Genomic DNA, 22,903 nt, shown 5'->3' on the forward strand with positions numbered 1-22,903 from the left:
GGACATCTCCGGACGGAAAAACCGTTAACCAAATTGATCATGTAATGATAGAAAAACGACACGCGGAATTTATTACAAATGTCAGAAGTATGAGAGGAGCAGACTGCAGTTCAGACCATTTTTTAGTAAAAATTGAATGTAAAAGTGAAGTAGAAGAAAAAATAGTTGTAAAAAAGGATGCAAAAAGAACAAAATCATACGAAGTAGCTGAACTGAAAAAAGAAACAACCAGGCAAAAGTATCAAGAAGAAATAGAAAAATTGTTTTTGGAAACAAAGAATGAAGCCACAGATGTAGAAGAAAGATGGGAACAAATAAAACACATTACAAAAGAAGTAAGCAGAAAATTGATACCCAGAATTAAAAAACAGACAAGAACTAAGGAGTGGTTTGATAGGGAGTGTGTAGAGCTGTCAGAAGAGAAGAAAAAGTTAAGAATACGTATGTTGACCAACCCTAACGACAAAAACAGAGAAGAGTATAACCACGTACGAAAACAGTTAAAGAAAAGTTGCAGGAAGAAAAAGAGAGAATTCAATGAAAAAAAGTTGCAGGAGATAGAAGAAAAATTTAAAAACAATGAAATAAGATCATTTTATCAAGAGGTAAAAAAAGTAGAAAAAGGTTACCAAAGCAAAACAAGCTACATAACGACCATAGAAGGAGAGCTAGTAAGTGAGCCGGGAAAAGTTATGAAAGAATGGAAAATGTATTTCGAAACGTTACTAAACAGTGATGATGAAGATCAGGGAGAGGACGAAGACAGAACAGAGGGTGCAGATATAAGAATAGCCGAACCAACCAAAGACGAAGTGCAAAGAGTTGTAAGCAAATTGAAAAACAATAAAAGTCCAGGTCCAAATGAAATAAATGCAGAAATGCTGAAAGCTGGGGGAAGAAAACTACTAGAAAAGGTGTATGAACTGATAGAACTTACATGGAAAGAAGAAAAGATGCCTGAAGAGTGGGCCAGAGCCTGGATAATCCCATTACATAAAAAAGGGGATGCAACGATGGTGCAGAATTACAGGGGTATTGCTTTGCTGGACGTGTGCTATAAGATAATTGCTAGGATTGTAAGAGAAAGATTAGAGGTATACGCAGAGAAACTAATAGGAGAATACCAAGCAGGCTTTAGAAACAATAGATCGACGACAGAGCAAATATTTAACATAAAAGAAATCCAAACAAGCTGCTACGAACATAAAATGGTTTTATATGCACTATTCATAGATTTTAAGCAGGCCTATGACAAAATTAATAGAAAAAAAATGTATGAAGCCCTACGGCAAATGGAAATACCAGAAAAACTAATCAAGTTAATAAGAATTACCTTAAATATGACATCTAACGAAATAGTGTGGAACAATCACAAATCGGAAGAGTTTATAGTCAAAAAAGAACTTAGACAAGGTGACCCTCTATCAACTGTGTTATTTAACCTAGTTTTGGAAACGATTGTAAGGAACAGCAGAATAGAAACACAAGAAACGATCTACCGTAACGAACATCAATGCATGGCCTACGCCGACGACCTTACACTGCTAGCAAAAACTAATACCGAATTAAAGAAAATCATGAGAAGATTGGTCAGAGAGGCAAAAAAATTCGGCCTAGAAATAAATGAAGAAAAGACGAAGTATATGGTGCTAGGCAACACAAAAAGAGAACCTGTAGATATGCTAAAGTTAACAGCGTTCGATGGAAAAGAATATAAATTTAAACGAGTAAATCACTTTACATATCTAGGTGCCATTATAGATGAAAAAGGACACGAGCAAAACGAACTAAAGCACAGGATAGCTAAAGGTAACCGAAAGGTCGGCAGTTTAAAAAAATTATTAAAGTCAAATTAAGTATCAAGAATTAGAATATACCAAACTGTAATAAGAGCAACAGTCACCTACGGATGTGAAACATGGGTACTAAACAAAACAGAAGAAGAAATGATAGAGAGATGGGAACGCAAGGTACTGAGGACTATTTTCGGGGGAAAAATACGGCAGATGGTTGGCAAAGAAGAACTAATCAAGAATTAAGGATGCTTTACAAGGAACCAACTGTAACAAGATACACAAAGGCACAAAGAATCAGGTGGGCAGGTCATGTCGAGAGGATGGATAGGTCAAGAATGCCAAAGAAGATACTATTAAGAAAACCAGTTGGGACAAGGAGACGAGGTAGACCAATAAAAAGATGGCACGAAAAGTTTCAAGAAGATATAGGATCGATGGAAATTACAGACTGGAAAGAGAAAGCGAAAAACAGGATACAGTGGAGAAACATAGTGCAGCAATTTTTACATATACATTAAATCAAATTATATAACAAATATAAGACATTAGTATATATTGTCATTTGTATTATGTAAAATTGTTATTGTTAAGTTGTAAAGCCCTAGGCCTCCAAGGCCTGTAGAGCATGTTAAATAAATAAATAAATAAAATAAGGACATAAATGATTTTATTCCATAAGTGGTTTCCATACTTTATAATTTCAAAATTTTTCCCTGTATTATTCATAATACACGCTACATGATATAGTTCGTTGAAATCAGGTTATTAAGCAGCTTTTTAAAATATAAAAATATACAGGGTGTTGCATTAAAATTAAAGCTTATGGACTCTCCTAGACTTGCATGAATCACCCTGACATTAAACATTCATGTTTAAAAAGTGCAAATTTTTATTTAAAAATCGACGGGTCTCAGCGTTTTTTGTGATTTTTTGAAGCAAGGACAGAAATAATTTTATTCCATAAGTGCCTTCCACACTGTATAATGGAGAAGTAAAAATCGACATAGGCAGCATTGCAGAAAACTAAAAATTATTGCTCAGAATTGTACAAACAAAATTCAAAATATCCATCAGTCTCAGAACACAAAAAATATACAATGAAAGAATCAGAAACAATCATTTTAGAAGCAGAACTAGAGAAGGCTCTCAGACAACTGAGAGCTATCAGCTAACTGAGAAACAAAAAATACTCCAAAAGTGGGTGCTTATTTTTTATTAAACAAATAATGGTCTGAAAAGTTAGTGTTTTTTTACAAAAATATAAATTTTGGAAAAAAACTGAACCGACCATTGAACAATTCAGAACATTCTATACCAAAACCTTGTATAAAGATTTTTTTAAAATTAAATTTACAGCTTCTACAATTTTTTATTTATAACTCTCGAGTCACTCCTCTCACAAACATTGGCTCACTGTATGGCAACGGTTGGAGGTGCGCAAAGTTAAGTTAATAACCCGCCCCTGCTATAATGTAAAGACGCCACCAAAGAGCTCTACTGTACCGTTTGCCCTATTAACATCGATATCAGACTGACAGATCAGCTCTGGCTCGTGCTGTCATAGATGACAAACCGATTTGGGGTACGGATGTGCACCCAAATATTAAAACGGTGGAAAGGGAATATAGAGCGATATTCTCATCAATATCGCTTGAGGACGATGCACCGATTTCTGATCCAAAGAATTCCAATTTGGTGAGTTACGCTATCACTGAGGCGGAAATCCTTGGGTCTTACAAACAATGAAATCTCAAGCAGCCAGTCCTGATTTATTAAAGATCAAAGAGCTGCGTAAAGTACCTGTTCAGAAGTTGGTCCTCGTCTATAATACCATGCTCCAATTTGGTGTAACCCCGAAAGTATTAAAGAACTGTCGGACCACTTTAATACCAAAAGGTGGCGATTCATTGGAGGTGGTATTTGGCGACTTATAACCATTTGTTTTGTTTTGGTTAAGGTGTTTCACTGTATACTTGGAAAGCGATTGTCGGTGCTAGACTACTACGATAACCAGAGAGGATTTAAACAGATCTATGGCGGTATATTAAACAATCTGACACTTCAAACAGTCATCAAAGAACGAAGAAGGGGCTTTCGTCCGTACAATATAATCTCCATAGCTTTACGCAAGGCCTTTGACACGGTTTTTCATCGATTGATAGAGTTAACGATGACACGGTTCGAGATTACGTTTAAGCGTTATATGATGGACACGTACTTGAACTGCCGTACGAATATCACCGCCGCGCGCCGGTAGTAAGTCGACGAATAATATTAACTTGAAGGGTGAAGCAGGGCGACACGCTTCCACCTAACCTATTTAACATGGTGGTCGATGAGCTGATATGCAGGCTCGAAGAAGGTATGCTTGGTTTGCCGATGGCAGATGGCAGAACAATCTCAGTGTTGGGTTACGCTGACGATTAAATTCTGTTATCCGAAGCGCCCCGTGATAGAAACAAGCAGCTTCAGACAGCTGTTGAATTCTTGGAGAAGAGGGGAATGGCGATCAACGCTGGTAAGAGTGCCGCTTATACGGTTAGCGTAAACCGTGGTAATAAGCACTCTTATTGCGTTACGCGCTTACTCTTCTCTGTCGGCAACGATAGGATAAAACAGTTAAAACCGAGCGAGTTGATTAAGTACCTAAGGCGAAGGTATAATGCTCTCGGTCAGACCAACGTAGCCTTCAAAGATGTGCAGACCCAGCTCGATCGCATTTCAAAACCTGGATAAAAGCCAGTTCAGAAACTAAACTTGGTAAAAACCTACTTGCTACCGAGATACATCGACATGCTTCAAAGTCCTAAAATCACGTTAAAAGCATTAAAGGGTTTTGACAGGAACATACGCATAGCCGTGCGAAGAATTTTGCGTCGTAACAAAACGTGTGCTGATGCTTATATTCACGCGCCCACAAAAGAGGGTGGTCTGGGCGTTATGACCATGATCATGCACGTTCCGGCCATCTCAAGAAGGAGGTTGACAAAACTGATTGTCTCACCTAATCCGTCAACAGCTTAACTATTGTCTTTGCCTTATGTTAGTCACCTCTGGAAGAAACTCTTAAAATGGACAGCCAACACCGGTAGCAGTTCAGCATCAATAGCACGTGAGTTGAGCTCGAGACTGGACACTGGCTATAGCGGAAATGGTCTTGCCCAAGGCTCAAGCCAGCCAGAAAGCTCTGCCTGGATCCACAATCCACCAATCCACCGCCCTACTGGTCGGGGAGAGACTACGTGAAAGCCATTCAGTTGAGCGAGAACCTTTGACCAACAAGGGGCATCCCATCAACACACCGGATCAGCGTTTGTGCCTCTTAGCCACGTACTCCAGAAGTGTTCAGCGGCACATTGGCAACGATGTAAGAGACATGACCAGCTCGTCTCCTATCTACGACGAACTTTGTCTGGCTGACAAAGTACTTGTTGTAGACGTCGCCGTTAGCTGGGAAGACCCAGATCCGTTAAGTTTGGCCTAATAAGTCGGCCAAATACACAGAGCCTCGATTCCTTCACACCATGCAGGTTACGTTAGGGCCGACATCCTGGGAAAATCATATGCATGGCGCCTCTCATTGTTGGGGCTAGACCTTTCACGGTTGGACATCGGGAACCTAGTAGACCGGGAGATATTATACAGAAGTTCAGCCACGATTTTCTAAGTCTTGCCTTTTGCAATACTGGAAGGGTAGACGATGTACTTACAATCTGGGGAAACATCCACAAATTTTCTGTGACATTTTCCTGTAAAAACTAGATTTTCCCAAAAAATAAAAATAGGGTTTTGCGATGAATTTCTGAGTCCTGCCATATCCGTAGAATGACAGAATACTATCGATTTAATGAAGAAAATTTTTTGAGCAGGAGGGTTGCAAACGGGCTAACGGAGTATATATGTATAGAAATATATAAGGAAAATAATGAAATTTTCATGATTTTCTGGGTCCTGCCAACTAAATAAATTAAACTTATTTATTTCAAATTGATCAAAAAAAAATATTGTCATGACGTCTCCTAATGTTTAAGCATACTTGTCGCTTGGAAAATTCTGCGGAAAATGTTCACCCTGATTCCGTGATTTTGTGAGTCCTGCCTTTAAAAAGTTTTAATACTCAAATGCAATCAATACTTTTTCGGTACTCGGCAGGAAGGTTGAACGGTTCTAGTAAGACGGCAGGAGTCCTAGATTTGTAAGAAAATTCTGTGTCATGCCATTTTGCATATGTTTCAAGAATCTTAATATAAGTCTATTTACAAAGAGGCAGTATGATTTTATAGTTATTTCGTATACAGGGTGGGGCATTAGTGTGACAAAGTCCAATTACTCGTTTGTCGTAAGAGATACGAAAAATTTACGATAGGTAAAACGTGGGACAAAGATAGGATCATAATTTAAAAATATTTTCTAATATACAGGGCTACCCTTATATTGACAGGGCGACACAAACTTATGTTTTTTAAATGGAACACCCTGTATATAATTTTAAGATTCCTTAGATCATTCTAAGACAATTTAACACAATTCACCTAATCCAAAAATGTTTCCTAAGGGAGCTAGAGCTCTTTGAAGAGTGCGGCTTGTAATTAGTTTTTTTTATATCTCCAGAACGCTTCCATTTCGATACACAAAAACTGGTCCGCCTTTTTATCTTCCAGAGATAAATCGATTTCTTCAATTGTGAATCCGGTCATAGGAGTCTGTTTTGGGCAGGACAACGGTTATTTTATCGCATAACTTTTTTGTCTTTAACTTTTAAGCATGTTTGACACTATATTATTAAATTGTGAGGTATTCTAGTACTAAAAGGTACTCTTGCTTTAAGTTGGTAGGATGCACAGTTTTTAAAAAAATCAATTTTAAAATTTTTCGTATTTTGAATTTAAGAAAAATGTGAATACAAAATAAAAAAAGACGGTGTATATATCGGCTTATAGCAAGAGTAACTTTTAGTACTAGAACATCTCATAATTTAATACTCTACTGTCAAAAATGCTTAAAAATTAAAGCAAGTTATGAGATTTCGTTGATCTACCCAAGAAAAACGCCTATGACTGATACTAGAAATTCACAATTGATAAAATCGATTCACCTCTGGAAGAGAAATAAACGTAGGTACATGTTTTCGTTTTTCTAAATAGTTTTTTTTTATTTTTTTTTTTCAAATTCAAAAACCGCAAAATTTTTCAAATCGATTTTTCTAGAACCTGGCGTATCCTACCGACCTAAAGCTAGAGTACATTTTAGTACAAGAATACCCCATAGTTTAATAATCCAGTGTCAAAAATGCTTAAAAGTTAAATACAGAAAAGTTATGCGATAAAATATCCTTTTCCCTACCCTAAATGGACGTCTATGACCGGTGCTAAAAATTGACAATTGATGGAATCGATTTATCTCTGAAAGATAAATAGGTGTACCAATTTTCGTTTTTCTAAATAGAAGTGTTCTGGAGCTATTTTAAAAAAACTAATTACAATATGCCATCTTTAAAGAGCTTTAGCTTCCGTAGGAAGCATTTTCGGACTAGGTGAATTAAGTTAAATTTTCTTAAAATTATCTGAGGAATCTACGGGCTTCGTTTGTTAGAAGAGTTTCTGGACACCCTGTATAATAGGTACAATCCCTACTATAAGCAATTAATTGTAAACTTATTGATTTTCTTCCTAATACTTTTATTACGTTTACTTAGATACAAATATGATCTAATCGCTTAAAATACAGATCTTACAGTTTAGTATTAGATTTAAAAGGTGTGTAAAAATTCGAGACATTACTCAGGAATATAATATTTAATACCGTACGATTGTTTTAACGATATAAAAATTAATTTTTATGTATTAAATATCTTTGCGATTATCCTGCCACGTTGTAAACGGTTTTAGATTATTGTTATTTAAGCATACATGACATGACATGAAAATTGTGGTGATGTGAATATGTTTGTATAACAACCAGAAATTATTTTACAGACTTAAAATTTTATTTTTATATACGAAATAACTACACAACCATCTTGCCTCTTTGTAAAGAGCTTTATATTAACATTCTTGAGATATGTGCAAAATGGCATGACTCAGAAAATCGTGTAACTTTCAACGAATTTTCTTACACATTTTTTAACTATGTATGGGAAAAAAGGTGTAACTAAACATCCTGCCATTTTAAACAATGTCCACTTAAATTATTTATTTTATAATAAACTTTATTTTATGACTCAGAAAATCACGGAACCATGGTGAAAATTTTCCACAGAATTTTAAAAGGGACAAGCGCAGTTAAACATTAGGAAACGTCATGCCAACATTTTTTTCGATTATTTTCAAATAATAATGTTTAATTGATTAAGTTGGCAGGACTCAGAAAATTATGAAAATTTCATTATTTTCATTACATGTTTGTATATCTATATACTCCCTTAGTCCTTTTGCAACACTCCTGCCCAAAAAAAATTCTTCATAAAATTGATAGTATCCTGTCAGTCTATGGATATGGCAGGACTCAGAAATTCATCGCAACTCCCCATTTTTTTCCTCATGAAAAATCTAATTTTCACAGGAAAATGTCGCAGGAAACCCGTGGATTTTTCCATAAATTGTAAGTATTTTTTCGAACCTTCCAGTATTGCAAAGGGCAGGACTTAGAAAATCGTGGTTGAAGTTCTGTTAATATCTCCCGGTTTATAATCACAATCACTAAGGCCATTAATGGCAGCCTGTGAATGCACAGTTATTTCATGAGATCGGCATGAATATATAATGTTTTTGAACTCCTAAGTGGAGCATAGAGCTTCAATGAAAACGCGCCATCGGGTTCTATTTTGCGCTAGGGCCTTCACCTCATTCCAAGACTTTCCTTGACTTCTTGTCTCGTCCATAATGGATCATCTCCAAGTTTGTGCCGGGCGACCCCATTTTCTTCTTCCTTGGGGATTCCACTCTAGGGCAGTCTTTGCAATACTGGAACTATTATTTCGAAGGGCGTGACTAATCCAACCCCACTTTCTGGACTTTATTTTATTTTCTACCTTCTATTGTTGTGTCAGGTGTAGTAGATCTTCGTTTCTGATCGTGTTTGGCCAGAAGATATGAACAATTTTTCATAGACATTTGTTAACAAAAACCTGCAGTTTGTCTCTAAGGGTTTTTGTCACTTTTCAGGTTTCGCATCCGTAGAGCAGAACAGACATACGATTTGACTGGAATATTCGGATCTTTGTCCTTGTAGTGTACTCGCCAGAACTCCAGACACGGTTAAGCATGCTGAATGGTTGTTGAGCTTTTCGTATCCTCATACGAATATCGTCTTCTGTACCTTCGTTTTCTGTTATGACACTTCCAAAATACGTAAAGTTTTCCACATTTTCAACCTGCGTATTGTCGATAGTAAATACCATGTTGTTCCTTGCATTTTGCATTTATTCTTATGGGGTTGGTTTTACTAATATTGATTTTCAAACCTATTTTATTGGCTTCAGTGGAAAGTGTTTCCAATTGATATCTTATAACTTTTGTCCCAATAGGCAGATATCGTCGGCGAATTCTAGATCGCTTAGGCGTGTGGTTAACGTCCATTGTCTCCCTCTTGTGTCTGAGTCTGGTTTGGAGAGAGCATAGTCTACAGTTATGTTAAAAGGAAAAGGAGAAAGCACGCATCCATGTGAGACTCCAGTAAGTACGTCAAATTCGTCACTGTTGATCCCACTGTATGTCACTCTACATTTCGCCTCATTGTACAGGGACTTGGAGGACTTTAGGGAAAATGGAAATTATTTTAAGTGGGATGATTCTTAGCTTTAAAATTTTCCATAGAGCAGCATGAGATAAGCTGTCAAAGGCACGTTCGAAATCAACAAAAACCATGTACAGGGGTGTGTCCAATTCAACCGATTGTTCCATTATTACCCTCACAGTATTAATGTGGTCTATGCAGGAGGATTCTGGTCTAAAACCTGCTTGATTAGCTCAAAATTCAACTTTGTTTGTTAATATTTTAAGTATGATGGTCGTGAAAATTTTATTTATGGTGGTAAGGAAGGTTATTCCTCTCCAATTTTTTCGCAGTGTGAGGTTGCCTTCTTTTGGAAGTTAAATAATGTTATCTTTTTTCCAGCCCGCTGGAATGCGGTTTGTTTTCCACACCTCTCGGATTATGGGAAGCAAAATTTCAGTAAAAACCAAATTTGGTGTAATAACGTTATTATTGGATTATTAACGATTATTAAAATTCTTACTCCTTTTGGAAGGTGTATGCACCCAAAAATTATTTCTTTCTACAATGCTTGGTATATTTATTTTACAAAAGTAAACTTACATTGAAAGACATTTTAAGGTATATATCCAATAAACAAAATTACAAAGACGGATTTATTGCTTATGCAAAATAATAAAAAGTATAACCGGAGAAAATATAGACAATATACTCAGAGCCGCGCCAAGGCTTTCAAGCGCCCCGGGGCAAGTAATTTTAGGCGCCCTTTCCTCCTTCCTTTTTAAGTAGTTTTTTGTAGCTTAGTGAATCGTTATACGGTATACCTACAAACTATTTTTTATGTGTTAGGAAAGTATCATCATCATCATAATCTAACCGTTATCGTCCACTGCTGAACATAGGTCTCCTCTAAGTTTCTCCATGTCTCCCTATCTTGAGCTACCAGCTATCCAGTTCCCGGCAGTTCTCTTTACATCGTCACTCCAGCGCATTGGTGGTCGATCTCTGCTTCGTTTATATGATTGTCCACCCACGGTCGCATATTCCAATATTCTTCTAGTCTAGCTGTTGTTCGGTGTTCTTGCCACGTGACCTGCACATCTCCATTTGTTTTTTGCTACATGTTCTACTACCTATGTCTTTGATTTTTGTTTTTTTCTTGATATTATTTGGTATTCTGTCTCCTTGTGATTCTTAGCATAACCCTCTGGGTAAAGGTACGATTCCGACATCGACAGGCGGCAGACGGCAGACGGCAACTGCAAACTGCAGTTACAGTTATTACCATGACATACGTATTTACTTTGCACTATTAATTTGTATAATTATTAGCAACTGACGTTCTGCCGGACAGCAATTGAAGTTAGATGTCGGAATCAGTCTCATACAAATTAATAGTACAAAGTAGTGACGTCTGTCATGGCGACAAATGCAACTGCCGTCTGCAGTCTACCGCCTGCCGTCGATGTCGGAATCGTACCTTAACCCTTATTTTCTGATCTTAGATTTTCAGCAGCAGGAAAGTAATATACTGATAAGTTATTACGTAAAGGTATAAATATTTACAAAAAACAACGATTACTTTATCAAAGAACAAATAATAATATATAATTACTTATTATTATAGTCCATTTGCTCACGGTTTTGCTCCGTATTTTCAAGAACCGCTTGGATTGACATGAAATTTGGCATAGGTGCGCGTAGCTAATTTATAACAAAAGATAAAAATTGATAATGCGTCGTCGGGGATAAAAAAATATACGTTAAAATTAAGTCCGGAAGTGAATAAACTTACTAATTCTAAGCAACTTTTGTTCCATAATAATATAGGTACAGTTTTTTCTACTAAGTCAATATTTTTCCATTTATTTGCGAGTGAGTATGTGGCGCATGAGTATGTTCATTTTTCAACATAAAAACCACGGTTTTAGACCGTTTTTCGCAAATAACACAAAAAGTGTGTATTTTATTGAAAAAAATGTTCTTAGCAAAGATTGAGCTTATAAAAAATTTAAAAAACTTGTGCACGCATGAAGTCAGTAGATCTAGTAGAGGAAGAGTTGTAGCTCGAGAAAAGTGGGTTCTTACTCGTCAAATTAGAAATCGAACACTTCAACGTGATATAACCAAAAAATGAAGCACTTTTCGGGCAAAAATCATTACAACTTTTTTAAGTCTTTAGAAAAAGCTTTATTTTTGTTTTTTTTTTAAGTTTCTAGTAGCAAAAGTAAGCCGGTAAAGCTGAAAATAAAGTTGGTCCCTTTTTTAGTAAAAAACATCGTAAAAATCTCCGCTTAATTAGCATCCTAAATGAAATTAATCATTACAGCTTTACAATTTACTTCACTTATGTATATGTGATGATCTGGAAGTTCCACCATTTAAAAGTGCTTATTTTTTTAAAAAATTCCTTTTAAATAAAAAAAATAATTTGAAATTTTGAAGAAAATGCCTTTCCTTTTTTTCAAAATTTCTCCTAAGAATAAATATATTTTCGGTAAAATACTTACTTTTTGAGTAATTTGTTGGTGAAAAACGGTGGAAGACGAAAAACTGTCTAAAAACGTGGTTTTTTGTTGAAAAATGAACATATTCACTCGCAAATAACTCGAAAAGTAGATATTGACTTAGGTAATATAAAAACTTTATAGAACAACTTAACTTTATAGTTACTTACAATTCGTCAGTTTATCCACTTCCGGACTTATTTTTAACGTAAGTATATTTTTCCCCTCGTGAAAGATTGGTACTCCCCTAGGGCAAAAGCGCACGTCGACACAATATCATTTTCTTTTTTGACTTGTTCCTAGCTATGTGTATTCCAAATTTCATGTTAATCCAAGCTGTTCTTTAAAATTCAGAGGTTTTGCAATCTTTTACCGTGAGTGAATGGAGTAATAGTTCAGTTTAAGGGGAACGGAGCAAAATGAGAAATTTTGACTCATGTCAAAATTTTCAATGTGTTTTAAATGTATTCATTTTTTTCGAATCATGAGAAAACTAATAAGTATTTTTGAAAAAATTAAATGCAGAATGAAAGACTAATTGATTACCGAGAGCGGAAAGTCCCTCAGAATAAATAAAAAGTTTCTTTTGAATGAAATATTTTCAATTAAAAATCACACTAAATTTTTCCTTTTATTTCCACCCATGTAACTTATTACAATAAACATTATAGAAATTTTCAGGGACTTTCGGCCCTCGGTAATAATGTAATCTTTCATTCTGCGTTTAAATTTTTCGAAAATATTTATTAGTTTTCTCAGGATTCGAAAAAAAAAATGAATACATTTAAAACACATTGAAAATTTTAGACATGGGTCAAAATTTTTTCATTTTGCTCCGTTGGCCTTTGAAAGAAATAACGGTTCGTACGCTTAGGGGATCAAAGTATTATAGGTAATAACTGCTATTTTTATATCTCCCTACGATTTGTAAATTTTCAATTTCACAAGATAATAAAATATTATTAATATTTCTGGTTATTTCGGTATTGTCATTTTTTTTTCGGCACCTGCCGGGGCCTTTTTACTTCGGCGCCGGGGGGAACCGTCTCTCTCCGCCCTTATGGACGGCGCGGCCCTGAATATACTAACAACACAAGTGCACAAAATTGAGTGAAGAATTAACAAGTTAAAATTACTACTAAAGTGATAATAGTGATTATTTAAGTGCAGGAAATCATACGTGAGTAAAGAAAACTCTCATTTTGTTTGATTGCATGATAATAAACTGACCATTGTTCTGACTAACCTAACAATTTGGTTAGAATAAAAAGAGCAATTATCAAAATCTGGTTGTTCGTCAACTTTTAAATAAAACAGGTCCGTACTCAGCCAAATTAATGAAACCGAAAAATCGAAAACGACCAAAATGAATAATAATAACAGCAATGGTATTATTGATACTGATAACTCACCAAACACTAAAAAATATTCTACAGCATTGACTCATTCACCAATAACTTATCCAAGCAAAGAACAGGGAATTATCTTTTCTGCAATAGAGGGCCTCAAACTACAAGATTACTTATTAGAACTCGGACCAATTGTAGATCCAAAAAACATTATATTTTCATCCAAGATTTCAAACAACCGTGTTTGTGTATACTTATCAAGTAAATCAGTGGTAGACAAATTTTTAAAAGAACATAATTCTATTAAAATTAATAACACAGTAATACCAGTAAGAAAGCTAGTTACCCCATCACAAAGACTTGTTCTATCCAACGTAAGTCCCACAATTCCACATAATTTATTGGAAACCAAGTTAAAAACTATTGGATTACAGCTAATGTCACCTATCACATTCTTACGAATTGGAGCACCTGATCCAGCGTATAGTCACATACTTAGTTTTCGAAGGCAGGTGTACATATCTCCTCCAGAAGATAATTTCCAAATTCCCGAAGTATTAGAAATTTATCATGATGACTTAACATATCACATATATCTTACAACAGATACATTATGTTATAAGTGCAAACTACCAGGTCATTTGGCATCACGATGTGCCAGCCTCCAACTCCAAGCTCCTACTCCATATACTAAATCACAACAACAAAGTTCCTCTCTAGACAATCCCTCAGACAGCAATAATTCAAGTGAGTCTATATCAAATACTACTAACTTTGAAATGATATGTGAACAAACACCAATTACTCCTATACTCAATGAGCCTAATCACGACATACCCACTTCTTTTGAAGTTCAAACAACTTCAATAACTAATCCTACGACCTCTAAACGAAATGCAACATCTAGTCCAGAAGATACACCAGATATTACTAATTCCTCAGAAGCAAACTCTTACTTTACAAAACCTGTCCCAAAAGCTCCAAAGAAAAAGTTGAAGTCGGAAGGCAAACGCTCATTAGAATTTCGAGAACTGCCCCAAAACATAATCAATTTCATTGACAACCACAATCCTAAGTTCCCACTCGATAGTCAACAATTCACTGACCTATTAGAGAATACTCACGGTAGTAGTGATGCATTAAGCATTGCTAAAGACTATACCGAAAATATTCCATCTCTTATAGATATGATAAATGCAATACATTCGCAGACTGAAGATCGAAAAATGAAAATCAAATGTACTAGACTAACTAAAAAATTAACTAAAGAAGTGCTCCGACTTTCTGTTTCATCTGACTTCGACAGTGATGTATCTCAAAACTAATTATTTAAATAAAAATATAATTCATGTATAATAATATTTTACAGTGGAATTTAAACAGTTTTCACACCCGCCTACCCTTATTTCAGGTTTTAATTAGGAAATATTCTCCTGATATTATATGTCTTCAAGAAACTAATTTTAAAGACAACAATGTGTGTGACTTGAAGTCATATAATGTCTACTATCAAAATAGACAGACAAATCATGCCAGTGGTGGTGTTGCAATATATACTAAAACCGATTTACAAGTACACAGAATCACAATTAATACAAACTTAGAAGCAATAGCAGTAACAGTAACAACAGTTACTAATCAAAAAATGAACATATGTAATATTTATATTCCCCCGAACCATAATATCCAAGGAAATGAACTTTCCGACTTAATTATGCAAATTCCATCACCAAAATTAATTCTTGGTGACTTTAATAGCCATAATCTCCTATGGGGTTCCGAAAAAACTACTAAAAATGGAAAGTTATTAGCAAACATAATCAATAGCCTGAATTTAACAATAATGAACGATGGAGCTAAAACTCGTTTCGACGCAGCTTCTGGAAATTTTTCAGCAATTGACTTGTCTATTTCTGACCCATCGACGTTACTAAATCATACATGGCAAACCGTAGACGATTTATATGGAAGTGATCATTATCCAATAATAATAACAAAAATTTCCAACCCCACAACAAAAACCAATCCTTTTCAAAAGTGGAAAATTAAGCAAGCCAACTGGAACATCTTTAAAACAAAAATTACCGAAGAAATATCAAATATCCCTAGAAGTGAAGAAGACATAAACTTAACTTTAAAATTGTTTAATAACTTAATCACTGAAGCCGCCACAATTGCAATGGGAAAAACAAAGTACATAGCAAAAAACAAAGTTGTTCCCTGGTGGAATGAAGAGTGTGAATTGGCAATAAAGCAAAGTAAAAAAGCATTAAATACTTTCAAAAGACATAAAACTAATGAGAACTTGATAGAGCTAAGGAAAAAAAGGGCATATGCAAAATTAATTACTACCAGATCTAAAAAAGAGTCTTGGAAAAAATACGTTCAAAGTATTAACAGGAATACTAACATGTCATCCGCATGGAAAAAAGTAAAGAAAATAGCTGGCGTCAATACACAAAATGGAATAAAATACCTAGAACGAAATGGAAACCTAATTATTGAAAACAAAAAAATTGTAGAAGAATTAGCTGAAACATACAGACAAGAGTCTACAAATGAAAATTACAACAATATTTTTTTACGTTATCGGGAAGAAGAAGAAGCAAATCCAATAGAAGTTGTAGCTAGTAACGATGATATAAATACTCCAATTAATAAAACAGAACTGTTAGAAGCTGTCCAAATGTTAAAAAACACATCACCAGGCCCAGATGACATACCCGCAATATTCCTACAACAGTTACCTAACGAAGCTTTAGACTTCCTATTGAATCTTTTTAACATAATCTGGTGTAAACAAAAATTTCCCGACTTATGGAGACAAGCTATTGTCATCCCTATTCTAAAACCTAATAAGCCGGCAACAGCAGCAGAATCATATAGGCCAATATCACTTACATGTTCTACTTGCAAATTGCTAGAGAAAATAATAAATAATAGACTTATGTGGCATTTGGAACATCACAATTTACTCATACCGGAACAAGCTGGATTTCGTCCCTTAAGATCCACTACAGATAATGTTTTACATTTAGAAAGTCAAATTAATGAAGCCTTCTGTAACAAACAGAAATGCATAGCTGTTTACTTTGATATCAACAAAGCATTTGATTTGGCATGGCGATACAGAATATTAAAAAAGCTACAGACTTGGGGAATTCAAGGAAACATGTTAGCATTTTTGAATAACTTTCTACATCAACGCAAATTTTCAGTACGAAGTAATGGAGAACATTCTACTATTAAGTCTCAGGACAATGGAACACCACAAGGATCTGTAATTAGCCCTACACTTTTTTTAATTGCAATGAATGATGTTATAAAAAATCTCAAGAGACCTGCACAGGCTAGATTATATGCTGATGACATGATAATGTTCGTCAAAGGAAAAAATATTAATTCCATGGTCAAATTTTTACAAGAAGAACTAAACAAAATTGATAGTTGGTCTAATACGAGTGGATTCAATTTTTCAGCTGACAAGACACAATATATTATTTTTTCCAAAAAGCCTATTCACACTAACATACCTACCTTAAAATTCGGCAAAAAGTTATTGAAACGATGTACAGAGATAAAATATTTAGGTTTAACATTCGACGAAACTTTAAGTTGGAAATCACATCTTAAGCAATTGGCAATATCATGTCAAAATGGTATAAATCTTCTTAAATGTTTAGCCAACAAACAATGGGGTGCTGACGGAGATACATTACTACTGTTGTATAGAAGCCTAATCCGATCAAAATTGGACTAAGGATGTATTGCATATTCTTCAGCGTCAAAGTCAAATTTAAAAATCTTAGACATTATACACAACAATGCATTACGCATAATATCTGGAGCTTACAGAACAACTCCTGTTGCAAGCCTCGAGTGGGAACTTGGAGAACCATCATTACATGAACGACGAAAATTACTTAGTTTATCTTACGTTTCAAAACAATCATCATTACAACCTGACAACCCTTTTCTTATTCAGTCATCGTTATCTAATATCAACATAAGGACACATTTACCATTTCAATTAAGGATCAAAAACATTTTAAACTCTATTGAAATTTTTAACTTTCCCTCAACACATTCAGCAAATGTAAACACGGCACCTCCCTGGTTAATACCTTTGCCCACTTTAAATTTACAACTATTATCATACCATAAATCCGAAACCAATCCACAAATATTTATAAGCAATTATAATAGAATACTTTCTTCTTTCCCTGAATATATCCAAGTTTACACAGATGCATCTAAAACAACTTCTGGTGTAGGATCGTCATTTGTCATAAGAGACACAATAAAAAGCTTCAAATTGCCCACAGAATCCACTGTGATAACTGGAGAAATGTATGCAATATACAGAGCTCTAAACCATATACAAACAGTCAAATCAGAAAAATTCCTTATTATTACTGACTCAATTAATTCCCTCCATATACTATCAAAAATGTACACCTGCAACCCGATTGCTAAATTAATTAAAAACAAGATGCAGCAGCTGAAGAACAAAACATTAGTCTTCGTGTGGGTACCGTCACATATAGGCATTAAAGGAAACGAACTAGCTGATAAAAACGCTCGAGAAATAGCAAATTCTCCAAATATCAGACCGATAATGAAACCACTAGCAGAAGATCTCAAACCGTATTTCAAACAAAAGCTTATATGTAATTGGACTAAATTTTGGGAAGAAAAATCTTCAAAGTTGAAAGAAATAAAACCAAATTTTGGACGATGGAATAACAACACTCCTAGCCGTTTCTTTCAGGTAGTATTAACCAGGCTTCGATTAGGACACAGCAAACTTACACATGAATATCTAATGAAGAAGGAACCTCAACCAAAATGTACGAGTTGTGATGTGCCGTTAACAGTGAAACATGTATTAACAGAGTGTCCCAAATATAGTGCTGAAAGACTAACTTATAACATACCATCAGTTATAACGGAGATCTTTAGTGTCTGTACCAGTGAAAATATTGTGAAATTTTTAAGAGACAGTAACATATTGTACCACATATAATTATGTAATTTTTAGTCATTATTGTATACACTAAATCCATCCGCTAATAACCAATATGGTTGATGCGGCTTACTTTAAATAAAAAAAAAAAAAAAAAAATTGAGTGAAGTAAATAACAAGATAAAATTAAATATCGACAGTATGATGGAAATACGGGACCCAGCTTAAGCTTCTCCGTAACTTTTGACACATATTATATTATACCGGTCCGTGTAGTGTTTCTTCAAAATGCCCTCAATTATGTTACTTTAAAAATTAATTAAACAGCTTCTTTTTCAGAAAATTAAGAAAAATAAAAAAATGTAATAAGAAAATTGAATAATATCAATTAAAAAAATGTTTATACAAAATCATAAAAACTATTCTGTACAACTAGTATGAAAAGTATAAAGACTAAAAAACTGGAATATTTGGGTCACATTACCAGAGGAGAAAAATATGAGTTGCTGAGAATTATTATGCAAGGAAGGATCCAAGGAAGAAAAAGCATAGGAAGAAGACGCATCTCCTGGCTGAGGAACCTTAGAGAATGGTTTAACTGTAGTTCATTACAACTATTCAGAGCAGCAGTCAACAAAGTGACCATAGCCATTATGATATCCATAATATAGCCTTCGCTAGGAGAGGGAACTTTAAGAAGAAGAAGTAGAACTTACCTGAAATACATTTAATACCAAGCTTAAAACAATGGGACAGGTTAAGAAAAAATTTTCTCGAGCTAATTTACGAAAAAAAGTTACTTACTTAATTAGTACTAAGCCTTTCTACCCTTAGGTATAAGGCTGGTGGAGTTGTGTGTGGCATTGTAGTCTCCATGCTTTCCGATCTTGTGTTAGGTTTCTGGCACTTTTCAATGTCAATTTTTTTATCTCGACTTCTTTCCTGATTCCAGCTATCCACATAACTCTTGGTCTTCCTCTTTTGTTTTTTCCCTGCACTCTCTTTTCGAACACTCGTTTTGTTAGTCTCGCATGGTTCATGCGAGATGCACATTCTACACACGTGCCCGAACTATCTAAGTTGTCCCTCTACTATTTTTTCACTGATTGATTCTAGTTTTAGGTTTCGTCTGATTGTTTCGTTTCGTATTTTGTCTGTTCTGTTTCTGTTTGCTATTTTCCGCACTAACCTAATTTCCGTAGCATTGACTCTGGATTCTTGTCTCCCCGTCAATGTCCCTGTCTCGCTGCTATACATCATTGTTGATCTAACTACTGATCTAACGACGGCTGTTTTTTCAATGTGCCTCTAGTAAGTTGTCGTTCCATCGTTTTCGTGGTCTTCCCACTGATCCTCTTCCTATTGGGGAACCGTCTCTCGCTGTCCTGACTACGCTATTAGTTGTGATTCGTCTTATGTGGTGATTCCGTTCTATTCTTCTGTTTTTTACCCAGTTATTAATGTTATCCACCTTGCATCTCGATCGTGTATCTGTACTCCTAGCTCTGTCCCATAGAGTCTCACCATCGATTTTTCGAAGGGTTTTCATCTCCGCTGTTTCGAGCAATATTTTTGTCCTCTCTGTGTCGGGTCGTGTTTCTGCCGCGTATGTCATTATTGGTCTGATATCTGTTTTGTAAATTCTGCCTTTCATTTTTTTTCCTATATTTTTATTCCTACATATTGTGTCATTCATGCAACCATCGGCTCTATTTGCTCTATTCACTTGCTTGATCTTCCACTTCTGTTTCGAGCCTTCCGAAGCTATATTGTGTGATGCCTAGGTATTTAAACTTTATCACTCGTTCTATTATCTGACCTTCCAGCTCCAATTTACATCTTATTGGATCTGTTTTTAGAACCATGCATTTTGTCTTTTTTGGAGAAATTAACATGTTAAATTTTCTAGCGGTTATGTTAAATTGGTGCGGCATACGTTGTAAATCATCTTCCCTTTGAGAGATTAGTATTGCATCGTCTGCATAGCAAATTATTTTAAGTTGTCTTTCTCCCATTTGGTATCCTATTTTAGTTATTACTTTTTTATTATTTCGTCCATGGTCAGGTTGAACGATAAAGGACTCAAGGAATCCCCCTGTCTTATCCCATTGCCGGCTTCAATTGGGTCAGTTAGTTCATCTTCCACTTTTACTTTTATTGTGTTGTTCTGGTAGATGTTTTCGATCGTTTTATTTATTCCTAGAGGTACCTCTCTCGAGTATAATGTCCTTTAATGTGACCCTGTCAAATGCTTTCTTAAGGTCCACGAAACATAAATATGCCGGTTTGTTGTATTCCAACGATTTCTCTTGAACTTGCCTTATTATAAATATAGCGTCAGTACATGACCTTCCCGACCTAAAACCTTGTTGTTCTTCTGCTAATGGTATAAATTCAATCAATTTGTTTGTTATCACTTTGGTTGTTAATTTTAATGTTGCGTTTAATAAGTTAATTCCTCTGTAATTCTTTGGGTCCGATTTGTCTCCTTTTTTGAAGAGAGGTATAAGGATGCTGGATCTCCATTCTTGCGGTATTCTGTTTTGTTCTATTATTTTTTTATTAGTTTGAATAGTTGTTTAGTTAGATCTGGTCCTCCGTATTTTAGGAGTTCTTTCGCTATTTTGTCCTCTCCTGGAAATTTTCTATTTTTTAATTTTCTTAATGCCTTCTTTACCTCTCCCTCCTCGAAGTTTATTTCTTCGTTTGTCGTAAATGCAGGTGTTGGCGGTTCATTATCATAGCCTTTAGCAAATAGAGCTCGGAAGTACTCTGCCCATGTTTCCTTCTGAATGTGTTTCGCTTTTATTCGTTTATCTCCTTTCTTTGCCCTTTGATCATTCTCCATCCTTCTTTTTGTGTTCCGAGGACTAGTGTTCTATCTGTTTTGAGAAACTCTGCCAGTGCTCCCTTTTTATTTGTCTCACTAAAGTATTCGTTTCGTTTCTGATTCGTTTGTAGTGGTTGTATGCCTGTTGTGTTTGTTTTATTCTGTATTGTAAAAGGGCTTTCTTCTTTTCTTCACATTTTATCTTCACTTCCTCTCTTAACCACGGGGTTTTCTTCTTTAATATGTGAGTATTCGTTACTTTTCTCTCTCTACTTGGTTACCTATTCGAGCGTTAAAATCCCCCAGTATTATCATCTTCCCTCTAACTTGATCTAACACTTGTTTTAATTCGTCATAAAAGATTTCCCTTGTTGTTTGAGGCTTGTTATTTTCTGAGCCGTATACTCCGATGATGTTCAGGTCTTCCTTTTCCATTCTAATTTTTGCTGTGACAATTCTTTCCGACATATATTCACACTCTGGAGGGACGCCGGAGTTCAACATTCCTCCGTGGAGAGTTTGGAGTAGTTCCAATGTCTTATTCCAGCGTTTTGTACTTGCAGTAAGTTCAATGTGCCGCTAAGCCTTCGATAGCTAAGTGGGGAACTTTTAATGAACCGTAAGATGCTGTAATTCTGGCCTGTTGACTTGGTTATGTAAATAAAACACTTTCTATTTTGCTATGACTGTAATGAAGTTGAAAAGGGCAAGAAATAGAATTTTACATGTGAACAATTGAGTTAACAACTATCCGTGAAAGACGCCACCACACATATTTTTACACTTTATGTACCGGCTTTATGCTAATTGCCGCGTGAAGAATACTCTTCGAACAAGCGTAATGAAAAAAGGTTTTTGTGTGCGTTCTTAAGAAGTGTTGATAGTTGACTGCTGTTTGCCCTTGCATCCCGTTAACAAATCTTTCCGTTGGGGTGCTTGGGTAAAAGGAGGCGGAGATTAACATTCTTGGAAGATTTCTTCAGGCACTGCGTAATAAAATTATTTATGACTTTTTCAGAGGCGTCGTGGTATGAATATTATTTATGAAATAGAATTTATTTGGGTCGAGAATACAGTTCTCCAACACACTATTTAATGTGATTTTGGAATTTTCGATGTATTAGTAATGCTACACTTTCTTTGGCACTGTTTCATTTTGCTTCTCCACTGTAAATTAGTATATATTCGCCTAATCTTGATTGTCCTTTTTCTTTATTTTTTGTTTCCTGTAGAGAGCATATATCTATTTGTTTCTCTTTTAATACTTGGGTAATTTCTTGATCTCTAGTGTTGAGTGATCTAATGTTCCATGTGGTAGTTCTCATCAATGTTTTTCTTTTGTCCTTATTCCATGGTCGTCTTCATATGATCAATCCGGTTCCGAGGCTTCACATTGTTACCTTGAGCAGTATTCGTTTTTCCGATTGGTAATTTGCTATCCTTGCCAATCAACTCTCCACATTTTATCCGGGCTTGGGACAGGCTGTGGTAACCGCAGAGCTACTCGTTCCACTCCGCAATTACCCCAGGCAGTGTTTCATTCATTCTTTTCTTGGCTTTCTTTATTGCTTCATCCAGTACCACTGAGAATAGCAGTGGTCTTAACACGCATCCCTGTTTGACGTCTTGACTTGTAGTAAATTCTTTGGATTCCTCGTTATTGGTCCTTACTCTATTTTTATTATTTGTGTAGATATCCTTTATTACTTCTATCATGTGCCTGTCTACTCCCCTTTCTTTTA

At 35.3% G+C, this 22,903-nt stretch overlaps 1 protein-coding gene across 1 annotated transcript in view; it reads left to right on the forward strand.

The window, feature by feature from the left end:
- Positions 1–22,903, forward strand: part of LOC114329176 (ovalbumin-related protein X-like) — a 66,115-nt gene that overhangs the window by 32,206 nt on the left and 11,006 nt on the right. The gene's annotated exons all lie outside the window — the stretch shown is intronic.

The sequence above is a fragment of the Diabrotica virgifera genome, chromosome 2, assembly GCF_917563875.1.
Source record: "Diabrotica virgifera virgifera chromosome 2, PGI_DIABVI_V3a".
Taxonomy (NCBI): domain Eukaryota; kingdom Metazoa; phylum Arthropoda; class Insecta; order Coleoptera; family Chrysomelidae; genus Diabrotica; species Diabrotica virgifera.